Below are 21,987 nucleotides of genomic sequence, written 5' to 3' on the forward strand. Positions count from 1 at the left end.
CTGGCCAACAAAGGAGTTTTCCAGATTTACCCTTAGCTGTTTCAAGATAGCAAGGTCCCAGAATATATCAAGGGAAAACAATATTGGGTCATCACTGGTATACTAATTCCAAATTATACAAAAGATAGACCATAAACATTTTTGGTTTAAATGACCTGAATAGGGACAAAGCTGCTTTCCTGCCCTTTGGAATGTAAAGGATATACAGCAAGTTAATCTAATTTAGGGATAAAAAACAAGACATAATTCAAATGGGGTCATGTAGTGAAGACATACAAGAGGTGGGTAGGCTGCGTGTGGTGGCTCACGCCTGTAATCCTAACACTCTGGGAGGCCAAGGCAGGAGGATCACTTGAGGTCATGAGTTCGAGACCAGCCTGAGTAAGAGTGAGACCCCTGTCTCTATTAAAAAGAGAAAAATTAGCTGGGCATGGTGGCATATGCCAGTAGTCCCAGCTACTGGGAAGGCTGAGGCAGGAGGATTGCTTGAGCCCAGGAGTGGGAGGTTGCAGTGAGCTTTGATGACACTACTACACTCTACCCAGGGAAACAGAGTGAGACTTTGTCACAAAAAAAAAAAAAAAAAAAAAAAAAGAGGTAGGTAAGGGTGAACTCTAGGCTGGAAAGAAAATAGACATACTAAGATTTTATCTCTATCCGAGATAAACTGAAAACAGCTCAAAGATTGAGATTCACGGTTACTTTCCCTGGCAATGGAGGGTAAGTTAGAAGGAGACAAGAAAATAAGAAATCAGGGCCGGGCGCTGTGGCTCACGCCTGTAATCCTAGCTCTTGGGAGGCCGAGGCGGGCGGATTGCTCAAGGTCAGGAGTTCAAAACCAGCCTGAGCGAGACCCCGTCTCTACTATAAATAGAAAGAAATTAATTGGCCAACTGATATATATATAAAAAATTAGCTGGGCATGGTGGCACATGCCTGTAGTCCCAGCTACTCGGGAGGCTGAGGCAGGAGGATCACTCGAGCCCAGGAGTTTGAGGTTGCTGTGAGCTAGGCTGACGCCACGGCACTCACTCTAGCCTGGACAAAGCGAGACTCTGTCTCAAAAAAAAAAAAAAAAAAGAAAAAAAAAAGAAATCAGGCCAGGCACAGTGGCTCACGGCTGTAATCTTAGCACTCTGGGAGACTGAGGCGGGTGAATCACTCAAAATCAAGAGTTTGAAACCAGCCTAAGCAAGAGCGAGACCTTGTCTCTACTAAAAATAGGAAAAAATTGGCCAACTAAATATATAGAAAAAATTGGCCAGGCATGGTGGCGAGTGCCTATAGACGCAGCTACTCAGGAGGCTGAGGCAGGAGGATTGCTTGAGCCCAGGAGTTTGAGGTTGCTGTGAACTAGGCTGATGCCACAGATGCCACAGCACTCTAACCCAAGCAGCACAGTGAGACTCTGTCTCAAAAAAAAAAAAAAAAAAAGAAGAAAAAAGAAATCAAAGGATTTTACCATTGTGCACACACATTCCTTTAGGGCCCATTTTGCTTTTTAGATCTTGCCAAGATTTTATAAAACTGTTGTGGGTATGGGAAATCTCACACTCAGAATTAAGACTGTTAATTATAAGGATGGCAATGCAGGAAGGAAGGGAAAATACAGAGGGCTGGGGACACACCAGTTTCCTAACACAAAATTCACAGGCTTTTAAAAATTATTTTATATGACTACAACCTACAGCTCCCCTTAGTGACTATCAGATAGGAGAGATATATCTGGATACTAAACAGGAGGGGAAAATAGACTTTGAAATCTTAAGTTAGCAAATTTTTTTTTTTTTTTTTTTGAGACAGTCTCACTTTGTTGCCCAGGCTAGAGTGAGTGCCGTGGCATCAGCCTAGCTCACAGCAACCTCAAACTCCTGGGCTCAAGCGATCCTCCTGCCTCAGCCTCCCGAGTAGCTGGGACTACATGCATGCACCATCATGCCCGCCTAATTTTTTCTCTATATATTAGTTGGCCAATTAATTTATTTCTATTTATAGTAGAGACAGAGTCTTGCTCTTGCTAAGGCTGGTTTTGAACTCCTGACCTTGAGCAATCCGCCCACCTCAGCCTCCCAGAGAGCTAGGATTACAGGCGTGAGCCACCATGCCCGGCCTTAAGTTTTAAGAAGGGGGTCTCCCTGTTTGTCCAGTGAAGAAGCATTAAGGATCCATTATTCTGTTAACATGTTAACTTTCTCTTACCCTTACGTATACTGCTGTCTTTTTTATAAAAGGGCTGATTTCTTTGTCATTTTAGAGCCTTAAAATGTTCATACATTTCAATCTATTGATAAATTCCATCACTGCAAATTTATCTTATATAAATAATTCCAAAGGGGAGAGCCTCCTATCATACTACTGTCATGGCTTCCTGCTATTCTGGGATCTTTCCCCTTCCCTAGGCTGCTCCTACATCACCACATTGTTTCTACCTTTATAATTCCAGCCTAAAGTACATTAGCCCACAGCACAGTAATAACAGGCTACAAAAGAACAGAACAGAAATGCAATAGCAAATCTACAACTGGCATATCGTTTTGGCTGTTCAAGGCTGCTAATCCCTCTTCCTAGATTTCTTAATAAAATGACTCGTACTGCTACAGTTATCTCACTGTAGGTTCAAGCCTGATTTCTACTACCAAGAACCCCAGATAAGGAAACCAGTCTCCTCTCCCTTCTCCTATCCCCTCCCTCCTTTACTCTTCATTCTAGGCAATTCTCCGAGGCCAACATGCCCCAATCCTCTTTTTCTGGTTCAATCTCTCCAAATTCTTTCCATGTGATTGACAGTGGCAAGCTCCATTCTTTTTTTTTTTTTTTTTTTTGAGACAGAGTCTCACCTGTCACCCAGGCTAGAGTGCAGTGGCATCATCACTGCAACTTCACACTCCTGGGTTCAAGCAATCCTCCTGCCTCAGTCTCCTCAGTAGCTGGTATTACAGGTGCGCACCACAACACTCAACGAATCTTTCTGTTTTTAGTAGTGACAGGGTCTCTATCTTGCTCAGGCTGGTCTCAAACTCAGGTCCATTCTTAGAGTGACCAATTGCTCCAGTTTGACCATGTCTCTCACAGTTTTACCATGGAAAGTCAGGTGTCCTGGAAAACCCCTCAGTTCTGGGCAAACTGGAACGATCGGTCACCATACTTTAGGGAAGCAACATCCTACCATTATGGGAGTGGCTTCACTAGGAGAATCCTACCAGAATACAGTGACAAACATTAGGCCAGGGGTGGTATAATCCCAGTGACTCTAGAGGCTGAGGCAGGAGGATTGCTTGAGCCTGGGAATTTCAGTGAGCTATGATTGGACCACTGTATTCCAGCCTGGGCAACAGAGTGAGACTCTGTCTCAAAAGGTAAAAAAAAAAGGACACTGTCTCTAAAAACACACAAACAAAACCAATCAACACACTAATGAGTTCTTGAGGTTTAACACCAATATGTAGGACATCAGGGGTACAATCTAGAATGACTTTTACTTTTGCCTGCCACCTTTTTTGCAGTTCTTCCTCCAGTGTGAAGAGATTCCTGTAGGTTTGATAGTTTCAATTCCTGATCTCTTGTGAGCCCCTCTTCAATCCAAGTAGAGTTTTCCATTAAAAAAAACCCAGTAGTTTGCTGTCACATTGAAGCTTAAATCCACATTTAAAAAGAAACAATTCTCTAAAGGAAATTTATCTGTAGAGATGCAACTCTAGAATAAGCCACCTTTTCCATGGTCTCATCGAGCAATCTAGCCTCAGCTTCTCAAATATCTTCATTTTCAGATGATTTTAGATGAATATTTGCATAACTTTGAGGTATTTTTCTCAAAAGTCTCCAGGTTTTGAAAAATTGAAAGCTTCTTATAGCCTTGAAATTAGTTTCTTTAGCTTTTTGCACTGCAATCAAGATTTCAAAATAATGTAGTTATGTGGGTCATATATGAATGAGGGCTTTAGCTCTAGGCTCTAGGCCTCACAATCCTCTCCACTAAGGAAGCTTTTCTGAAATATGTATTCTAGGATTCGAAACTCAGCCATGCAAGACAACAGAGGAAAGTCTATTTTCCCAATCCTTACCTGGTCCCAGGAACGTGGCAGACTGCTTTTGTTGTTGTCAGCTAAAGACATTTGCCCAGGATAAAGACTAATTCCCAGGTTTTTTGGATTTTTTCTTTTTTGCAGTTAGGTGGTGTTATGTAACTAAACTCTCCCCCCCCCCCCCAATATCGAGTGGGATTGTGGGATGTAAATGGAAATGTCCTCTGCTATTTTCAAGATGTATCTTTGTGGCTAGGAGACATGGCTTTTCTCTTTCCAGCATTGGTGGTTGGAATATGGACATGATGGCTGGAGCTTGAGCAGCTGTCTTGGACCTAAGATGAAAGCACTTAGTGAAGATGGCAAAGCAACAAGATAGAAGCCTGGTCCCTGACACTGAACAGCCACACTTTACCCTAAGTTGTACATCTCTGGATTTCTTTTTTCTTCTCTTGTCTTTCTTTCTTTCTTTCCTTCCTCCCTCCCTTCCTCCCTCCTTCCTTCCTTTCTTTCTTTCTTTCTTTTTTTTTTTTTTGACAGAGTATCACTCTGTTGCCCAGACTAGAGTGCCATGGCGTCAGTCTAGCACACAGCAACCTCAAACTCCAGGGCTCAAGGGATCTTTCTGCCTCTACCTCCCAAGTAGCTGGGATTATAGGCACACAACACCATGTCCTGCTAATTTTTTCTATTTTTAGCAGAGACCGGGTCTTGCTCTTGCTCAGGCTGGTCTCAAACTCCTGATCTCAAGCAATCCTCCCAGCCTTGGCCTCCCAGAGTGCTAGGATTACAGGTATGACCCACCAAGCCTAGCCAACTATTAAAGACTTTAATAGATAAATGACATAATACAAAGCAACACTATTGCATCTCTGCTTGAATTAAGCTTTTAAAAATTCTTTATGGAGCTGGGTGTGGTGGCAGGTCACTGTAATCCTAGCTACTTGGGAGTCTGAGGCAAGAAGATGGCCTCAGCCCAGGAGTTTGAGGCTGTAGTGTGGTATGGTTGCACCACTGAACTCCAGCCTGGGGAGCAGAGTCAGACCCTGTCTTTAGAAAAAAAAAAAAATTCTGTATGAATATTTCCAAGAATTGCATTGGAACATGAAAAATTAAAATTTTGTGTTTTTATTTATTTAGAGACAGCGTTCTGTTGCCCAGGCTGGAGTGCAGTGGTGTGATCATAGCTCACTGTAAGCTCAAATACCTGGGCTCAAGTGATCCTCCTGCCTCAGCCTCTGAAGTAGCTGGGAATACAGGCACACACCAACATGCCTGGCTAATCTCTTTTTATTTATTTCTTTTTAATTTTTTTTGTAGAAACAGAGTCTTGCTACGTTGCCCAGGCTGGTCTGGAACTTCTGGTCTCAAGTGATCCTCCCACCTCAGCCTCTCTAAGTGAGTTTACACTCGTGAGCCACCGCGCCTGGCCAAAAGTGGAGGTTTTACAGACATTGTTCACTTTGTTCCTCAGTCTGGATTCTCTCTCATTCTCTGTTTCTTTGTAATCTTTCATTCACCTTACTGTTGAGTGCTCTGCGAGGAAAGTAAGGCTCAAATAAGATGACGTGATTTTCTCAATTGGGATAAACAGTGTTGGGAAGCCATAAGGTAGTCGCTGAACTAAACAAGTCTTAAACAAGTTAAACAAGTGTTACTGCGCTATGATAGGTTCTCCAACCCTCTCAAGAAAAACTCCAGTTCTCTAAACAACTTTAACAGCCGGCAACCGACACGGAAAATGGCAGAAGCACAGGCTCTCTTACGCCAGGGTTTATGATCTGGGTTTGTTTGTTTATGCCTTGAACAGGAGCCGGACCTGGTGTTGGCGCAGAGCTGTTTTTCGGCGTTCGGCTATGGTTCCTTGAGCGATGGCTTGGACACTCCTCCTGTGATGTCTGGGGCGTTCGTGTATTCGGTGATCTTTGCGTCGTCTTCTTGGTTGATGTCTCCTGAGCTGCAGCGGCGCCGGGTCGAGGGCTGAGTTATCCGCGAGGCCCCGCACTCAGGCCGCTTTCTCCCGCCGGTCGGTGGAGCGGACCCCTTGCTTTCTTCCTCCCTCTTCCTTCCTTCTCTCTGTGGCTCACCTCGCCCACAGGGCTGCAAACAAAGGTCCCGTCCGCCTTGCAGGTAGGCCCGGCAGGAGCCCGGGAGGCCCGGCCCGGCATCCTTTCGCCGCGGGGTTGAGAAGACCTTGGCGCCGGCGGGTGGGCATGCGGGCCGGCCGCCGAGACTCCGCCAGAGGAGGGGCTACCGGGGAGCGTTCAGGGGCGCGGCCGGAGGGGCGGCCCGGAACTAAGGGAGAAACCGGAAGGAGGGAGAGATGCTGGGGCTGCCTGGTGTGGTTCGGTAGGGAGGGGATGTTGGGTCTTGGGAGGGTGTCGGCACCCCAGTGTTTGGGGAAAATCACTTTCCAGTGACTGATAGAGCTTTGCGCGCTTTGACCCTCCTCCCTTTCTCCTTTCTCCACTCCTAAGGCTCCGGGTGTCATGGCTCAGTTGCACTTGGGGACCCCCACTTAGTCCGGCCTTTGAAGGGACCTTTTGAGTAGGTGGAGGCGTGTGAAACAGGCCCTCCGGCTTCTCTGAGCCAAGTGGCATGTTCTCACCTTTTTTGGGTAGGGAAACTGAGGCTGAGGTCTGGGACGTGACTTTTCCCTTATGCCTCCCCGACAGATCATTAAATGCACCGTAAATCACTTTTTGACATTTACCAATTCATTTTCCCTTCCATTTTACTAGTCACTTTATGCACAGTGATTTGTCTTTTGATTGCCTCTGATCCCTCTTTCTTTGAAATAGAGTCTTATTGGAGGCTTCAGAAGTAAAGACCTTTGAGACCTTTTGGCTGGTTTTGCGTTTCAAAATCTATCATCTTAGTGAGAGTAGCAACGACAGTTTCTTTTTGTTTCTTGGTAATTTTGTTTGTTGTCCAGTTTGTTTCCTGGTTGATTCTGATTTCTCCTTCTCCTCAGTGTCTTCTCTGAGAATCTTTCAACTTTGGTGTTTGTAGTTCGTGTCTGATGGTCAAGATTTTGAAGTCAAACGGTTGTCCTGTGGGGGTCTGTTTCTTGGGAGTATCCAAAGGAAACCCAAGGAGTTTAAATTGAAGGTTAACATTTTGGGAACTCCATTATGTTTTCCTTTTCTTTCCCAACTTGGAAACTTTGGGGACTAAGTGTTCTTACTCATTTTATTTTCATAGGATTCAGTGTCATGATCCTAGGCATGATCCATACTCTCAGAAAGGGATTAATTAAGAGCCATCAGACTATCTTTATGGAGAATCTAGATTGGGAAGTTAAGCTAAGAATGTGCATTATCTGCGAAAGTGTTTATGGTAGGAGAGAATGTATATCAGAAGACAGAATTTAGAGAGGGAAGTGACATTGTGAACTGTGAGGGTTTTGTTTGTTTGTTTGTTTGTTTGTTTGTTTGTTTGTTTTGAGACAGAGTCTCACTTTGTTGCCCAGGCTAGAGTGAGTGCCGTGGCGTCAGCCTGGCTCACAGCAACCTCAATCTCCGGGGCTCAGCGATCCTACTGGCTCAGCCTCCCGAGTAGCTGGGACTACAGGCATGCGCCACCATGCCCGGCTAATTTTTTGTATATATATTTTTAGTTGGTCAATTAATTTATTTCTATTTTTGGTAGAAATGGGGTCTCACTCAGGCTGGTTTTGAACTCCTGACCTTGAGCAATCCGCCCGCCTCGGCCTCCCAAAGTGCTAGGATTACAGGCGTGACCCACCACACCTGGCCTGTTTGTTTGTTTTTAATGAGACAGACTCTCACTCTGTTGCCTGGGCTAGAGTGCCTTGGCATCAGCCTAGCTCACAGCAATTTCAAACTCTTGAGTTCAGGCGACCCTCCTACCTCAGCCTCCTGAGTAGCTGGGACTACAGGCATGCGCCACCATGCCAGGCTAATTTTTTTTTTTTTTTACTTGCTCAGCTAATTTTGTTTTTCTGTTTTTAGTAGAGGTAGGGGTCTTGCTCAGGCTGGTCTTGAACTCTTGAGCTCCAGCAATCCTCCTGCCTTGGCCTCCCAGAGTGCTAGGATTACAGGCATGAGCCACCATACCTGGCCTTGTCCACTGGGAATTGATAGGTTCTGCATAGAATGGAGAGTTGTTAGTAGTATCAGTGGCTCCTCATGATACTAAATAATAGATGGAGATTTCTATGGATGTCATAAAGAAATTTTAGTGTTGTGTTTCTATAGGAAATGACAGAGGTTTAAATTGAATTGAGGCAGACAAGGAATTTGGTGGTGATGGTGGGAAGTTATAGGAAGTTGTAGTTATCAGCTTCTTCCATGTTTTATGATAGAAGTTCACTCATTTCTTTTTCTTTTTTTCTTTTTTGTTTTTTGAGTCTGAGTCTCTCTCTGTTGCCCAGACTAGAGGGCAGGGGCATCATCATAGCTCTCTGCAACCTTAAACAAACTCCTTCGCTCAAGTGATCCTCTTGCTTCAGCCTCTCAAGTAGCTGGAGCTATGGGTGTGCAACACCACACATGGCTAATTTTTGTATTTTTTGTAGAAACGGGGTCTCACTGTATTGCCCAGGCTGGTCTGGAACTCCCGGCCTCGCTTATCCTCTTGCCACAGCCTCCTAACGTGCTGGGATTATGGGTGTGAGGCATTGCGCCCAGCCTTATTCACCTTTTAATTTAACTTGGTTAAATCTTGTGGTGGTCGTTCTGTCAATGTCAGATTAGGCTCTTCTGGTTCAGAATGTGACTGAATTCTGCCTTATCTTTTAAAAAGTAGGAAAATTCTTGGGAATTATTAAAGATGTGAACTTCTTTGAATGTCTTCCAGTACTTGGCCTGGAATAGTTGTGTATATCAGTTGAAAAAGATTAGTTATGTACATCACTTGAAAACAGTAGATTGTTTTTATAAATAGGGTAGTAACTTACATTTTTATATTAGATAGCTTTCAAAATATTTTCAATATGTGTTAGGAAACTAATGACATTTTATTCTTTTGATCTTGTTCCTTTATGCTGCTTATTAATACTGAATCTAGACATTCATGGTTCTTAAGTATCTTTTTGAGTGTTCACAGTTTAGGTTGACAGTTTTTCTCAGTATTCCCATTTTTCTCACTCTTAAAAGAATTAGAGAAAAAGTTTTGTTGTTAGCACACTGAGGTCTCATTTTCTAAGATATGTCTCAGACTTGATAGAGTTATTTTGGAATGGGATGCATATTTTTTTGCCCAGTGGTTTGGTTTACCAAAAAAAACCCAAAAAACTTAAGTTCCTTTAATCATAGTCATTCTTGCTTCTTTCTCCAGTTGTTCCTCATAAACCCAAAGAGAGCTTTCAGTTTCTTGTCATAATTTTGTTTGTACAGAAGTGCTATAGTACAGCCTGTCCTGTGGTTTGGAGTAATTTATATTTTATCTTTTCAAGCTCCCCCCCCCCCCGTTAATTAGATCTATTTTTTTCTTTTGCAAAGCTAAAATTAATTACTGATAGATAAAAATTTTGTGATCAGTTATTGTTAGAATGTATTTATATGCCTATTATTATGTGGCAGCCTGCCAATGTAATGTAGTAAGAAGAGAATAGATTAAGTAATCAGGAGATCTAGGTTTAAGCACTAGGCTTACCAGTTTACTGAGAAATTAGATACAAATTATTTAAGGAGACTATAGGGAAGGCTCTGTCCTTTAATAAGCATTTACTGGATCATGTTTTATACATGTGTTATTTGACACTCATAACAGTCCTTTCCCCATGGGAAATAATAATCTACCATTTTCTCCACTTTTCTGCTGAAACTCAAAGAGAGCAGTAAATTTGACCAAGATCACACAGCAGGTACGTAGCAGAGTGGAGATTCAAATCTAAGGCTTTGAATGTTTTTCTGAGTCTATATTTAAAGAATGGAAAATATAAATCTATGATAATATTTTGTTGTACAAAAGTATGTGAAACTTGCTTTAAAAAGATAAAGTGCTCTTCAAATGTTAACTTCTGTGCTGTCTCAAAGCAACAATGAATAGTAGTCATCTAGGTTCTTAGGCAGCCTGCTACCTTCAAGGCAGCATTATGTCAGACAGTCATGGAGGACACAGGTGAACAAACAATAAACAAGCTCTGAAAGAGTTTACTAACATGCATGTGAAAAGGCGTAAGTACGTGGAAGTGCTAGTGAAAGATGAGTTGTAGGTGCTGCATGTTTAGTTAGGATAAGGCTGAGGATATTTACAGCTTCTCTTCTAGTTAGTCCTGGCTTGTGTATTTGTAGATTAGTAAGTGTTTTATCTTTTCTAACTTGTTTTTTGTTTCTTCCTCTGCTCTTAGGCTTGATAATGTCCACGTCTATCTACACTTTCTTCTTTCTTCATTGTGTATTGTTCTCTTACTGTGTTTTTTAAATTTTTTTTCAGAGGTATGAAATATTCCCATCAGACCTTTTGGAGCTATTTCTTGATTGTGACTCAACCTTTACCTTTTCATACTTTTGTTCATCTAGCAAATATTTATTGAAGGCTTGTGAGATGCTGGGATGTAAAGGTAGACATAGATGTTCTTACCCTTATGGGGTTTATTCCAGTGGGGAGAATAGTTGACCAGATATGTGTAATATTGAAATTTAGGATGAAATAAGTGCTTGAAGGAAATAAACAAGGGCTGACAGAAAGAGGTAGAAAGAAGTAAGATGGGGCTGGGCGCGGTGGCTCACGCCTGTAATCCTAGCACTCTGGGAGGCTAAGGCGGGCGGATTGCTTGAGGTAAGGAGTTTGAAAGCAGCCTGAGCAAGAGGGAGACCCTGTCTCTACTATAAATAGAAAGAAATTCATTGGCCAACTAATATATAGAAAAATTAGCCGGGCATGGTGGCGCATGCCTGTAGTCCCAGCTACTTGGGAGGCTGAGGCAGGAGGATCGCTTGAGCCCAGTAGTTTGAGGTTGCTGTGAGCTAGGCTGCCGCCATGGCACTCACTCTAGCCTGGGCAACAAAGTGAGACTCTGTCTCAAAGAAAAAAAAAAAAAAAAGAAGTAAAGTGGGCAATGGGTATTCCCAGGGATCCGAGCCTTCAGTCATAGCATCCTTAATCCCCTTGAAAAGTTGCAATCACAACATTATGATTCCGTAAATTAAAGTTCTCTTGCTGCCATCACAAAATCTTCATTTAAGATTGCTGCACTGGCTGTGGTGGTGCATACCTGTAGTCGCAGCTGAGACAGGAGGATGGTAGGAGTTGGAGGCTGCAGTAAGCTATGATCATTCCGTCGCACTCTAGCATTTAAAGTATGACATTGGATTTGGCATAGTAAAGGATAACTGTGACATAAAAGTGACCAGTATGCTTGACTAATGAGTTTAATATTTTACTTCTAATATGACCTGAATTTAATTAGTTCTCATTTATTAATTTTTTTCCAAGTTAAATATTCTTTGGAAGTTGTGTTCAGTGAATTTGATTGCTGGATACATGCCTTCAGGTACATTTGTAGGCAGGAATAAGTTGAAGTACTTAGTCTTATATGAGAAGATAGACTTAAGAGAATTGTGAAATTGAGAGAGGGAAAATGTAGGCCATTGCTGAATATGTATAAAATAATACCTACTGTTTTTTTCGTGCATTTCTTCCAAGATATTAAGAGTGGTTGGCAAACTTTTTTTACTAACGCTTATTAGAATTATGTTTCTTTCTTTCTTTCTTTTTTTTTTGAGACAGAGTCTCACTTTGTTGCCCAGGCTAGAGTGAGTGCCATGCCATCAGCCTGGCTCACAACAACCTCAATCTCCTGGGCCCAAGCGATCCTACTGCCTCAACCTCCGGAGTAGCTGAGACTACAGGCATGCGCCATCATGCCCGGCTAATTTTTTCTACATATATTTTTAGTTGGTTAATTAATTTTTTTTTTATTTTTAGTAGAGACAGGGTCTCGCTCAGGCTGGTTTTGAACTCCTGACCTCAAGCAATCTGCCTGCCTGGGCTTCCCAGAGTGCTAGAATTATAGGCGTGAGCCACCACGCCCGGCTTTAGGATGATATTTCTATCTGTAGAATGAACTGAAGCAAATTTCACATTTTATGATTTCATCATTTGTTTATTTCTACTCCCCAGGAGAGAGCAATCCTTCTGCCTCAGCCTCCCGAGTAGCTGGGACTACAGGCATGCGCCATCATGCCCAGCTAATTTTTCTATATATTTTTAGTTGTTCGACTAATTTCTTTCTATTTTTAGTAGAGGCGGTCTCTCGCTCTTGCTCAGGCTGGTCTCGAACTCCTAAGCTCAAATGATCCGCCTGCCTTGGCCTCCCAGAGTGCTAGGATTACAGGCGTGAGCCACTGCGCGGCCTAAGGTTTTAGGTATATGTACTTATAAAATAACGAACCATTTGAAATTTTGCTGAGTTGGAGAAGTTTAATACGCATGTTTGATTTGGGGAGCGAATTGGAGTATTTTAGTCTAGGTGACCAGTGAAAACAGGGCAGAAAAATACCTCTTCCCAAACATTTAAATAGTAGCATAGAGGCACTAACTCAGGAGCCAGGTGGCCTGAGTTCAAATTTCAGTGCCACTGCTTACTATCTCTACAACTTGGGAAAGCTATTTAACCTCTCTGTGCTTCTCCTTATCTATAAAATATCTGATGGTTGTGATAAGATTTAAATGAGTTAATATATGGCCAGATGTTGTGGTTCACTATGGGAGGATCACTTGAGGCTAGGAGTTCAAGACCAGCCTGAGTAAAACAGCAAGACCTCATCTCTACAACAAATAGAAACATTAGCTGGGCATAGTGGCATATGTGTGTCGTTCCACCTACCCAGGAGGCTGAGACAGGATTGCTTGAGCCCAGGAGTTTGAGGATGCAGTGAGCTATGATGATGCCACTGTGCTCTCTAGCCTGGGTGACAGAGCAAGACCTAGTCTCAAAAAAAAAAAAAAAAAAAAAAGGAGTTAATATATGTAAAGCATTTAGAACAGCACAGTGTTGTATATGCCAGCTTTTATTATCATTATTATTATAGCAAATTAAAGATCATATATGTTCTCTAAAAAGAAATAATAGTGATGCATAGATTAAAATTTAGATGCTTTTGAGAAAACCTTAATAGGAAATAGTAGGTTAAAACAGCATATTTGCCCCTCCTTCCCTTCAGTGTTCTTCCAATTAAAGTAAAAGGTTCAAATCCTAGCTGGGGGTGGGGGAAAGTAAAAAGATGGGTCTTTATATTTATTTATTTTTAAATTTTTAACTATTATTTATTTTTACATATATGTAGAGAGAGGAGAGAGAAAGAGACTGGTTTCTCGCTCTGTTGCTCAGGCTGGAATGCAGTGGTATAATTATAGCTCACTGCAGGCTCAAGTGATCCTCCAGCCTCAGCCTCTCAGGTAGCTAGAAGTACAGGTACACCCCATCATACCTGGCTTATATATTTCTTATTTTTTGAGACAGAGTTTTGCTTTGTTGCCAGGCTAGAGTGAGTACCGTGGCGTTAGCCTAGCTCACAGCAACCTCAAACTCAAGGGCTCAAGCAATCCTGCTGCCTCAGCCTTCCGAATAGCTGGGACTACAGGCATGCGCCACCATGCCCGGCTAATTTTTTCTATATATATTAGTTGGCCAATTAATTTCTTTCTATTTATAGTAAAGACGGGGTCTTGCTCTTGCTCAGTCTGGTTTCGAACTCCTGACCTTGAGCAATCTGCCTGCCTCGGCCTCCCAAAGTGCTAGGATTACAGGCGTGAGCCACTGCACCCGGCCCCTGGCTTATATTTTTAAAAAATGTTTGTGTAGAGCGGGGTCTTGTGTGTGTTGCCCAGGCTGGTCTTGAACTCCTAGGCTCAAGCTGTCCTTCCGCCTTGACCTCTCAAAGTGCTGGGATTACAGGTGTGAGCCACCACACCAAGCCTGTTTTTTAAAATTGTAAGGGAATGAGTCTTAACTGGGAACCAGAAGCCTAGAAAGCAATAGTATCTGAAACAGAGTTCCAAATATAAGATAGATGGCAAATTTTTGAGGATTCTGTAATATATATAGAAAACAAGCTAGAGATATTTTAGGAACAGAAAAGCATTTCTTTGCAAAACAGGTAGAAAATGTCTAAGCAAGCATCTGCATTTTATCATCTATTTGAACCCATTGGTGCTTGAAGGATTTATAAGAAGTTAATTAAGGCCGGGCGCGGTGGCTCACGTCTGTAATCCTAGCTCTCTGGGAGGCCGAGGCGGGCGGATTGCTCGAGATCAGGAGTTCAAAACCAGCCTGAGCAAGAGTGAGACCCTGTCTCTACTATAAATAGAAAGAAATTAATTGGCCAGCTAATATATACAGAAAAAACTAGCTGGGCGTGGTGGCGCATGCCTGTAGTCCCAGCTACTCGGGAGGCTGAGGCAGGAGGATCGCTTAAGCCCAGTAGTGTGAGGTTGCTGTGAGCTAGGCTGATGCCATGGCACTCACTCTAGCCTGGACAACAAAAGTGATACTCTGTCTCAAAAAAAAAAGAAAAAAAAAAAAGAAGTTAATTAATGCTTAGCTAGGCATGGTGGTGCATGCCTATAGTCCCAGCTACTTGGGAGGCTGAGGCAGCAGGATTGCTTGAGCCCAGGAGTTTGAGGTTGCTGTGAACTAGGCTGACGCCACGGCACTCACTCTAGCCTGGGCAACAAAGCGCGTCTCAAAAAAAAAAAAAAAAAAAAAGTTAATTAATGGAATGGAAAAGAATGATATTTAGGGAAAAATGAAGCTACCAAATCACCTTGGGTAAACCTTTAGAAGAGTTAACATATTTCTTACATAGTGGTAAGGGCTAAGAATCGAATAGAGGTAGATTTTTTTGTTTTTGGGATTTTTTTTTTTGAGACAGGGTCTTTCTCTATCACCTGGGCTAGAGTGCAGTGGTGCCATCACAGCTCATGGCAACATCAAACTCCTGGGCTCAAACCATCCTCTTGCCTCAGCCTCCCAACTATCTGGGATTACAGGCACGTACCACCATGCGTGGCTAATTTTTAAAATTTTTTTGTAGAGACACAGTCTCACTGTGTTGCCCAGACTGGTCTCCAGTTCCTGGCTTCAAGCGATCTCTTGCATTGTCCTGACAAAGTGCTAGGATTCCAGGCGTGAGCTACTGCACTCGGCCTGAGTTAGTTTTTTATTAATCTTTATCCCTTTATGCCCTTATAATTGTGAATTGCTTCAGTGTTTTTAACTATCTGATTATGTTTTGTCTAAATCTCTTTAATATTCTCCCTCTTTCAGTTGAAAAAGCTAATGATTATAGCAGTCTATATTTTTCAGTCACTCATTTGGTAAATGTTTATTGAATGTCTACAGTAGATGGTGAGGATACCATAATACTGTGTGTTACCTACTGTGGGTTTTTTTTTTAGGTATGAAATATTCCTGTGAGATCTTTCATAACTATTTCTTGTTTGTGACTGTGTTTCAGCCCTTACCTTTTCATATACTTGTTTATATAGCAAATGTTGGTTCTAAACAGAACCAGCATTTATTGAGTGCTTTGTGCCAGGTACTGTAGTGTTTTGCCTCACTGATTCTTTTCATTTCAACCTTATGATGTAGGTACTCTTATTCTACCCATTGCATAGATGTGGCAGTTGTGGCTCAGAGAGGTTAAGCAACTTGCTCAAGGTATAGCTAGCAAGTGGCAGAACCAGGATTTGAGTCCAAGCAGCCTGGCTTCATGGTCCCCTGCTCTTAATCCCTAAATTATACTGATTCTAAACTACTATAAACAATTCTAAAGTCTCTAAACTACTAAGTCACTATCCTAAGATTAGAGTGAAAAAAAATAGATGTCCATTCTCTTAATAGAGATTATAGTCCAGAGGAGAGAGAGACAGTAAACAAATAATTACACCAATAAATTGTAATGCGTGTTAAATCCTGTGATGGAAAAGTAGAAAAGAGACTGTAGTAGGGGAACCTGAATAATTTATTTATTTGTTTTTAAGAGACAGGGTCTCCCCATGTTGCCCAGGTTGACATTGAGCTCCTGAGCTCAAGTGATCTTCCGTCACCAGCCTCCTGAGTAGCTGGGACTACAGGTGCATGGTACCTTCCCAGCTAATTTTTCATTTTCTATTTTTTGGAGAGATGGGATCTCCCTATGTTGCCCAGGCCAGTCTCAAATTCCTGGCCTCAAGTGATCCTCTCTCCTGAGCCTCCCAAAGTGCTGGGATTATAGGCATGAGCTGTGGAGTCCAGTGATGATGGTTTATATTAATATTAGGCTGTAGGCAGTGGCAATGGAGAGAAGTAGAAAGATTCAGTAGATATTTTAGAATTAGGACAAGCAAGACCTAATGATGGATTGGATGTGTGGGAAGAGGGAGGTGTCGAGTATGATCCCAGATTTCTGGCATGAACATCTGGGCAGATGAAGGTGTCATTTCTGAGATGGAAACATTGGAGGAGGAGCAGATTTTGACTAGAGTTGAGGAGTGGAATGAAGACCTCAGTTTTAGTCATGCTAAGTGTGAGATGTCTGTGAAAACATACAAGTGTGGATATCAAGTAAGCAGTCTTTGGGCTGATTCACAAAAGTGGCACTGGAGATAAATCTGGATGATATTGGTATGTAGATGGTATTTACAGCCAAGGAAAAAGGATGAGATTGCCTAGAGAAAAAGTATAGAGTAAGAGAAGAGTGCTCAGGACCAAGCTCCAAGGAATTTAAGAGAAAATCCAAGAGATTGTGTTATTAAAGAAACCTAGAAAGGAGCATGTTTCAAGAAGGAAGTGATCACTGTATTTTGTTGGATTTATAAACACAGAGATCATTGATGATTATAGCAAAAACAGTGTTGGAGGAATGTGAGGCCAGAAGTCAAGACTGAATTGGGTTTAAGGAGTCAGAAAGGAGGTGGTCTGTATATTTTGATTTTTAGCATGTCTGTGGCTTCTCAAGAACTAATACTGATAAAACACAAAGATAGGAACCATACCTTTCCATTCTTGTGTTCTTGGCTGCTAAGCCTTGGTGTCTTGCTAGGAGGTTGTATTTAAGGAAAAAGAGCCAAGGGTATGAGGATATTTGTGAAATGGTGAGAATCATGAGTCTCATGATCTTTGTATATTGGGCCTGGAGGTTAAGTATTTATCTACTTTATGTACTTTTATTTTTATTTTATTTTATTTTTTGAGAGAGGGTCTTGCTCTGTCACCTCAGGTAGAGTGCAGTGGTGTAATCGAAACTCACTGCAACCTCAAACTCCTGGGCTTAAGGGATCCTCCTGCCTCAGCCTCCCAGGTAGCTGTGACTACAGGTGTGTGCCACCAGGCCCGCCTGAATTTTCTATTTTTTTTTGCAACAGAGTCTCACACTGTTGCCCGGGCAAGAAAGCCCTGGTATCAGCCTAGCTCACAGCAACCTCAAACTCCTGGGCTTAAGCTATCCTTCTGCCTCAGCCTCCCGAGTAGCTGGGACTATAGGCATGCGCCACCATACCCGGCTAATTTTTTCTATATATTTTTAGTTGGCCAATTTCTTTCAATTTTTAGTAGAGACGGGGTCTCAGTCTTGCTCAGGCTGGTTTCGAACTCCTGACCTTGAGCGATCCTTCTGCCTCGGCCTCCCAGTGTGCTAGGATTACAGGCCACTGTGAGCCACTGCGCCTGGCCCTGAATTTTATATTTTTTTGTAGAAATGAGGCTCAGGCTGATCTTGAACTCCTGAGCTCAAGTGATCCTCCCATCTTGGCCTCCTAGAGTGTTGGATTACAGGCATGAGCCACTATTGCAGCCTGCTTTATGTACTTTTAAACTTTGCTATCTTTAGCCATTCTTTTTTCACCTCCTTACTGAATGGATCTTTGTTTTGGCTTTTAACTTCTTATTTTTTTTTTTTTTTTTTTTTTTTTTTTGAGACAGAGTCTTGCTTTGTTGCCTAGGCTAGAGTGAGTGCCGTGGCGTCAGCCTAGCTCACAGCAACCTCAAACTCCTGGGCTCAAGCGATCCTTCTGTCTCAGCCTCCCAAGTAGCTGGGACTAGAGGCATGTGCCACCATGCCCGGCTAATTTTTCTATATATATTAGTTGGCCAATTAGTTTCTTTCTATTTATGGTAGAGACAGGGTCTCGCTCTTGCTCAGGCTGGTTTCGAACTCCCGACCTCGAGCAATCCGCCCACCTCGGCCTCCCAGAGAGCTAGGATTACAGGCGTGAGCCACCGTGCCCGGCCCTTAACTTCTTATTTTTAATGAGTATGGATACATAATAGTTATATCTTTATAGGGTACATATGATGTTTCAATATAGTCATACAGTGTGAATTAATCAAATCAGGGTAATTGGGATATCCATCACTTCAGGCATTTAATGTTTCTTTGTGTTATGACCATTCCAGTTTCACTCTTTTGGTTATTTTAAAGTATATCCTAACTTATTGTTTGGGTCTTCGTATTTTGGTATTATTAGCTCTTAAAGTTCATTCCTTATTTTTTCTTATTGGTTTATTCTGGTCATTATTGCTATAGTTAATTAGTTTAGGTGCCTGATTAATTTTTTTTCTGAGATGGAGTCTCACTCTGTTGCCCGGGCTAGAATGCTGTGGCATCAGCCTAGCTCACAGCAACCTCAAACTCCTGGACTCAAGCAATCCTCCTGCCTCAGCCTCCCTAGTAGCTGAGTAGCTGGGACTACAGGCATGCACCACCATGCTTGGCTAATTTTTTCTATATATTTTTAAAAAGTTGGCCAATTAATTTCTTTCTATTTTTTGTAGAGACAGGGTCTCGCTCTTGCTCAGGCTGGTCTCAAATTCTTGACCTTGAGCGATCCTCCTGCCTCGGCCTCCCAGAGTGCTAGGATTACAGGCATGATGATTAATTTCTTTATTGACTCTTATTTCCATGTGGTATGCTATAGAATTGTGGCAAAGCTCTGTACTTTATTTTCTGTTTTGTCATATATACATATATATAAATGTTAAAGGTATTTATTTATTCTGAGCCAAATTTGAGGACCATGACTCGGAGCCACACCCTAGAGTCCTTGAGCAAGTGGCCTCCATATATTGTCTTGAGTCTAATTAGCTATATTGAGGTAATAATAAATATTTTGGTTACAGACCTACCTAGAATTTTGTATGATGAGTTTCCTGGGAAGTGCTAAGCAGTTTATGGACATTGTCCCTATTCCCTATTAGTTCTCCTAGCATTCTTTTCTTTTTTTAAAGAAATGATTTATTGAGGTGAAAATGATTTCACATACAACCATTTTATTGGTTTTTCTTTTCCCCCTAAGAACCAGTGCCGTAGTAGACACACAACCTTTTTTTTTTTTTTTTTTTTGAGACAGAGTCTCTGTTGCCCAGGCTAGAGTGCAGTGGTGTCATTATAGCTCACTGCAACCTCAAACTTCTGGACTCAAGTGATCCTCCTACCTCAGCCTCCTGAGTAGCTGGGACTACAATTGTCACCATGCCACCACTCCTGGCCCACACAACCATGTTAAAATGAACAATTCAGTGACATTTAGTGCATTCACAATGTTGTGTGACCTGTCTAGTTCCAAAACGTTACCATCACTTCGAAGTAAAACCCTTTACTCATTAAGCAGTTTCTCCTCATTCCCCTCTTCTACCAGCTCCTGACAACCACCAGTCTGCATTGTGTCTCTATGGATTGATTTATTCTGGATATTTAGTATAAATGGAATCATATAATTTGTGATCTTTTGTGTCTGGCCTCTTTGACTTAGCATAATGATTTGGAAGTTTATCCACTTTGGAGTTTGTATCACTACTTCATTCCTTTTTATGGCTGAATAATATTCTGTAATATGTATATACCATAATTTGCTTATTCATTGATGGATATTTGGGCTATTTCTGCCTTCTGGTATTGTGAATAATGCTGCTTTGAATATGCATGCACATGGATTTGTTTAGACTTATTTGGGGTATATACCTAAGAGTGGAATTGCAGGGTACTGTAGTAGTATATTATTTTTATGATTCTTCCTAAATCATAGAGATCAAAGCCAACATCTGCTATGTCCATAGAGTGTGTGATTTGAGAGTTGTTGGCTGGGCTTAGTTTGGGACTCAGAATCTCTTTCCTGTATGCTTAACTTTTTGAAGAACTGAGTTCTAACATTCTGGTTTTATTATGTGCATTTTACTGATGGGATAATTGAAGCACAGCATCTGCATGGTTTTAACTTCCTATCATCTTCAGAGCAAGTCAGTGATGGAATTAGGAATTTAAGACTCTTAATCATATTCTTTGTCTAAGGTGACCCATATAAAACCGTGTTGCATTTACATGAAGCTGTTTGAAATGGGCTTCCTATATTTTATAATCTCTTGAAGGGATATTGTTCAGGTGGTGTTAAGCAGATGTTCTCTTTCCATAGAGGACAGGACAAGAGGGAATGTGTTTTAATTGCAACAGAAGGGGTATAGATTACATATTAGAAAGAACTTCCTGACTACAAAATACTGGAATGTTACCAAGTGAGATTGTGAAATATCTTCCCCAAAGACTTAGTAACTATCTTTCTGGGATCATTTAGGTATGAGCTTGTTTAGAAATGAGGGAGATGACAAAGATAATTTACTGAGGTCCCTAGTAACCACAAGACATAATTGTTTGATGGCTAATCAAAGCAGTATCTCTGGCCTCTTTTAAGGAGTATATTTTCACTTTTCTCATGAAGAAATAATCAGTAGAGAGTTGGTGAAGTGCTCAAGGTCTCCTGGTAAAATATTAGATTAGTATTTTGAATGGTCTTGGCTCCCACATCCATGTTGAGTATTCAGTGATGTGTTCCTTATCTTTAATGAGTCTTTTCTTGGCTATATGATGTATTGTTATGATTCTTCCTACACCATAGGGATCAAAGCCAACATCTGCAGCTTCTATAGAGTGTGTGATTTGAGAGTTATTGGCTAGGCTTAGATTGGGACTGAGAATCTCTTTCCTGTAAAAATTGCTTTGATCTCTTGTTATACATTTGGAAATGGGAATACATTATTATTAATAGTAGACCAAGGTTTGATGACTGGTTTAGGCAAGGGCCCAGTTAAAATCGCTTGGGTGAAGGTGCATGTGACATGGATATATTTTTGGTCTGTGGTGCCTGGAGAAATAGAAACCCAGAATATGGGCAGATGAACTTAGATTTTGTTGTAAAACATGAACATAAAAATACTCATTAAATGCAGAATTAAGTTGACAGTTTAAATGCTCAGCTCAGGAAATACCAAAATTAAAGGTACTCGGAACAACATTAACTTTTCACGTCACACTTAGTGTAGGCATTAAGGTATCTCATAAGGGATATTTGGTTTATAATCAACATTGTGGTTGGGATATATGAGTCAGTGACTGACTGGGAGGCTAAGCTGGAAGAGTGCTATGGTCTGAATGGTTATCTCTGCCTAGAATTCATATGTTGAAATCCACAATCCTTTTGTAGTTCATAAGCATGATGATTGGATTTTCACGTGCATGCTAAGATGTGCCTCCCTCAATTCTTTTTTTTTTGTTTTTTTTGAGACAGAGTCTCACTTTGTTGCCCAGGCTAGAGTGAGTGCCGTGGCATCAGCCTAGCTCACAGCAACCTCAAACTCCTGGGCTCGAGCGATCCTTCTGCCTCAGCCTCCCGAGTAGCTGGGACTACAGGCATGAGCCACCATGCCCGGCTAATTTTTTTTTTTATATATATATCAGTTGGCCAATTAATTTCTTTCTATTTATAGTAGAGACGGGGTCTCGCTCTTGCTCAGGCTGGTTTTGAACTCCTGACCTTGAGCAATCCGCCCGCCTCGGCCTCCCAAGAGCTAGGATTACAGGCGTGAGCCACCGCGCCCGGCCTATCCCTCAATTCTTGTTACCATGTCAGCACATTACCCGTCCAAGGTAGAAAAAAAAAAAAGAAAGAAAGAAATCCTTACCCACAAGTTGATGGTATTAGGAGAGGGGCCTTTGTGAGGTGATTAGGTCAAGGGGGCAGAGCC

General features: G+C 41.8%; 1 protein-coding gene and 1 pseudogene across 7 annotated transcripts in view; both read left to right on the forward strand.

Moving 5' to 3' along the window:
- The first annotated feature begins 5,912 nt into the window (after positions 1–5,912).
- Positions 5,913–21,987, forward strand: part of AMBRA1 (autophagy and beclin 1 regulator 1) — a 190,117-nt gene continuing 174,042 nt past the window's right edge. For 3 of the 7 annotated variants that reach the window (XM_076001971.1, XM_076001972.1, XM_076001977.1), the window contains exon 1: positions 5,914–6,152. The gene's annotated coding sequence lies outside the window, so the exon portion shown is untranslated. Of the gene's footprint in view, positions 6,153–21,987 lie in introns of all 7 variants that reach the window. The other 4 variants (XM_076001973.1, XM_076001974.1, XM_076001975.1 and 1 more) reach the window with 2 other exon arrangements.
- LOC142870866 (uncharacterized) lies at positions 21,435–21,529 on the forward strand (annotated as a pseudogene).

Source organism: Microcebus murinus, chromosome 4, assembly GCF_040939455.1.
Source record: "Microcebus murinus isolate Inina chromosome 4, M.murinus_Inina_mat1.0, whole genome shotgun sequence".
Lineage (NCBI taxonomy): Eukaryota > Metazoa > Chordata > Mammalia > Primates > Cheirogaleidae > Microcebus > Microcebus murinus.